General features: G+C 40.5%; 1 non-coding gene across 1 annotated transcript; it reads left to right on the forward strand.

Annotated features, from left to right (window-relative positions):
- Positions 1–2,480: 2,480 nt before the first annotated feature.
- TRNAY-AUA (transfer RNA tyrosine (anticodon AUA)) lies at positions 2,481–2,566 on the forward strand. The gene is given in 2 exon segments: positions 2,481–2,517; positions 2,531–2,566. It is a non-coding gene; the product is annotated as a tRNA-Tyr (tRNA).
- Positions 2,567–3,790: the final 1,224 nt, after the last annotated feature.

Below are 3,790 nucleotides of genomic sequence, written 5' to 3' on the forward strand. Positions count from 1 at the left end.
TTTTATTGAATACTTGGAAAGTAAAATACTTGGAAAATAAAATAACAGACAATTTATAATTATATTATATTTCATCACTGAAAATAGATGCCTTTTGCTTTGAGGCTCTGGCCACGTTATGTTTCTGTCCAACACTAATCTTCATTGGTTTCCTGTGAGGTGTTTTGGATCCCCAGCTCTTGCTATGAACTGGCAAAACAGCACAATCTCCTTGACAATCTTGATTTCTCAAGGAAAATGAGAGAACACTATACACCATCCAAGATATTAAAATATTTTCAAGGCCCAACATGGCTGAATACTCTGAGGAGATGGCCTGTGAGGCGCCGCCTTTCAATTTTTCCCCCTTAGTATGGTGGTCAGTAACATGCGGGAGACTGCAGAGGGGGTAATTTTTTTAAATGGGAACTGATGTGCTTTTACTCAATTCGTGAACCTCACAAGCCAAATTTGTAGTATTTTGCATGAATTGCAAGAGATGTTTGCATGTCGACGGTTGAAGTTGAAGATCGTATTGAGCTTGCTAGAGAATGATTTGCCAAGCCTTTGATAGCTCAGTTGGTAGAGCGGAAGACTGTAGTGGTGAAACAGGCATCCTTAGGTCGCTGGTTCAAATCCGGCTCAAAGGACTTTTGCCAAATGCAAATTTTATTGAATACTTGGAAAGTAAAATACTTGGAAAATAAAATAACAGACAATTTATAATTATATTATATTTCATCACTTAAAATAGATGCCTTTTGCTTTGAGGCTGTGGCCACGTTATTTTTCTGTCCGACACCAATCTTCATTGGTTTCCTGTGTGGTATTTTGGATCCCCATCTTTTGCTATGAACTGGCAAAACAGCAGAATCCCCTTGACAATCTTGATTTACCAAGGGAAATGAGAGAACACTATACACCATCCAAGATATTAAAATATTGTCAAGGCCCAACATGGCTGAATACTCTGAGGAGATGGCCTGTGAGGCGCCGCCTTTCAACTTTTCCCCCTTAGTATGGTGGTCAGTAACATGCGGGAGACTGCGGAGGGGGTCATTTTTTTAATTGGGAACTGATGTGCTTTTACTCAATTCGGGAACCTCACAAGCCAAATTTGTAGTATTTTGCACGAATTGCAAGATATGTTTGCATGTCGACGGTTGAAGTTGAAGATCGTATTGAGCTTGCTAGAGAATGATTTGCCAAGCCTTCGATAGCTCAGTTGGTAGAGTGGAGGACGCTAGTGGTAAAACAGGCATCCTTAGGTTGCAGGTTCAAATCCGGCTCGAAGGACTTTGGCCAAATGCAAATTTTATTGAATATTTGGAAAGTAAAATACTTGGAAAATAAAATAACAGACAATTTATAATTATATTATATTTCATCACTGAAAATAGATGCCTTTTGCTTTGAGGCTCTGGCCACGTAATGTTTCTGTCCAACACCAATCATCATTGGTTTCCTGTGAGGTGTTTTGGATCCCCATCTCTTGCTATGGACTGACAAAACAGCAGAATGTCCTTGACAATCTTGATTTCTCAAGGGAAATGAGAGAACACTATACACCATCCAAGATATTAAAATATTGTCAAGGCCCAACACTGCTGAATACTCTGAGGAGATGGCCAGTGAGGCGCCGCCTTTCAACTTTTCTTCCTTAGTATGGTGGTCAGTAACATGCGGGAGACTGCGGAGGGGGTAATTTTTTTAATTGGGAACTGATGTGCTTTTACTCAATTCGGGAGCCTCACAAGCCAAATTTGTAGTATTTTGCACGAATTGCAAGAGATGTTTGCATGTCGACGGTTGAAGTGGAAGCTCGTATTGAGCTTGCTAGAAAATGATTTTCCAAACCTTCGCTAGCTCAGTTGGTAGAGCGAAGGACTGTAGTGGTAAAAGAGGCATCCTTAGGTTGCTGGTTCAAAACCGGCACGAAGTACTTTTGCCAAATGCAAATTTTATTGAATACTTGGAAAGTAAAATACTTGGAAAATAAAATAACAGACAATTTATAATTATATTATATTTCATCACTGAAAATAGATGCCTTTTGCTTTGAGGCTCTGGCCACGTTATGTTTCTGTCCAACACCAATCATCATTGGTTTCCTGTGAGGTGTTTTGGATCCCCATCTCTTGCTATGAACTGGCAAAACAGCAGAATCTCCTTGACAATCTTGATTTCTCAAGGGAAATGAGAGAACACTATACACCATCCAAGATATTAAAATATTGTCAAGGCCCAACACTGCTGAATACTCTGAGGAGATGGCCTGTGAGGCGCCGCCTTTCAACTTTTCTTCCTTAGTATGGTGGTCAGTAACATGCGGGAGACTGCGGAGGGGGTCATTTTTTTAATTGGGAACTGATGTGCTTTTACTCAATTCGGGAACCTCACAAGCCAAATTTGTAGTATTTTGCACGAATTGCAAGAGATGTTTGCATGTCGACGGTTGAAGTGGAAGCTCGTATTGAGCTTGCTAAAAAAGATTTTCCAAACCTTCGATAGCTCAGTTGGTAAAGAGAAGGACTATAGTGGTAAAACAGGCATCCTTAGGTTGCTGGTTCAAATCCGGCTCGAAGGACTTTTGCCAAATGCAAATTTTATTCAATACTTGGAAAGTAAAATACTTGGAAAATAAAATAACAGACAATTTATAATTATATTATATTTCATCACTGAAAATAGATGCCTTTTGCTTTGAGGCTCTGGCCACGTTATGTTTCTGTCCAACACCAATCTTCATTGGTTTCCTGTGAGGTGTTTTGGATCCCCATCTCTTGCTATGAACTGGCAAAACAGCAGAATCTCCTTGACAATCTTGATTTCTCAAGGGAAATGAGAGAACACTATACACCATCCAAGATATTAAGATATTGTCAAGGCCCAACACTGCTGAATACTCTGAGGAGATGGCCTGTGAGGCGCCGCCTTTCAACTTTTCTTCCTTAGTATGGTGGTCAGTAACATGCAGAAGACTGCGGAGGGGGTCATTTTTTTAATTGGGAACTGATGTGCTTTTACTCAATTCGGGAACCTCACAAGACAAATTTGTAGTATTTTGCACGAATTGCAAGAGATGTTTGCAAGTCGACGGTTGAAGTGGAAGCTCGTATTGAGCTTGCTAGAGAACGATTTGCCAAACCTTTGATAGCTCAGTTGGTACATCCTTAGGTCGCTGGTTCAAATCCGGCTTGAAGGACTTTTGCCAAATGCAAATTTTATTGAATACTTGGAAAGTAAAATACTTGGAAAATAAAATAACAGACAATTTATACTCATATTATATTTCATCACTGAAAATAGATGCCTTTTGCTTTGAGGCTGTGGCCATGTTATTTTTCTGTCCGACACCCATCTTCGTTGGTTTCCTGTGAGGTGTTTTGGATCCCCATCTCTTGCTATGAACTGACAAAACAGCAGAATCCCCTTGACAATCTTGATTTCTCAAGGGAAATGAGAGAACACTATACACCATCCAAGATATTAAAATATTGTCAAGGCCCAACACGGCTGAATACTCTGAGGAGATGGCCTGTGAGGCGCCACCTTTCAACTTTTCCCCCTTAGCATGGTGGTCAGTAACATGCGGGAGACTGCGGAGGGGGTCATTTTTTAAATTGGGAACTGATGTGCTTTTACTCAATTCGTGAACCTCACAAGCCAAATTTGCAGTATTTTCCACGAATTGCAACAGATGTTCACATGTCGACGGTTGAAGTGGAAGCTCGTATTGAGCTTGCTAGAGAACGATTTGCCAAGCCTTTGATAGCTCAGTTGGTAGAGCAGAGGACTGTAGTGGTGAAAC

Source organism: Ambystoma mexicanum, chromosome 1p (assembly GCF_040938575.1).
Source record: "Ambystoma mexicanum isolate Mex_15411 chromosome 1p, UKY_AmexF1_1, whole genome shotgun sequence".
Lineage (NCBI taxonomy): Eukaryota > Metazoa > Chordata > Amphibia > Caudata > Ambystomatidae > Ambystoma > Ambystoma mexicanum.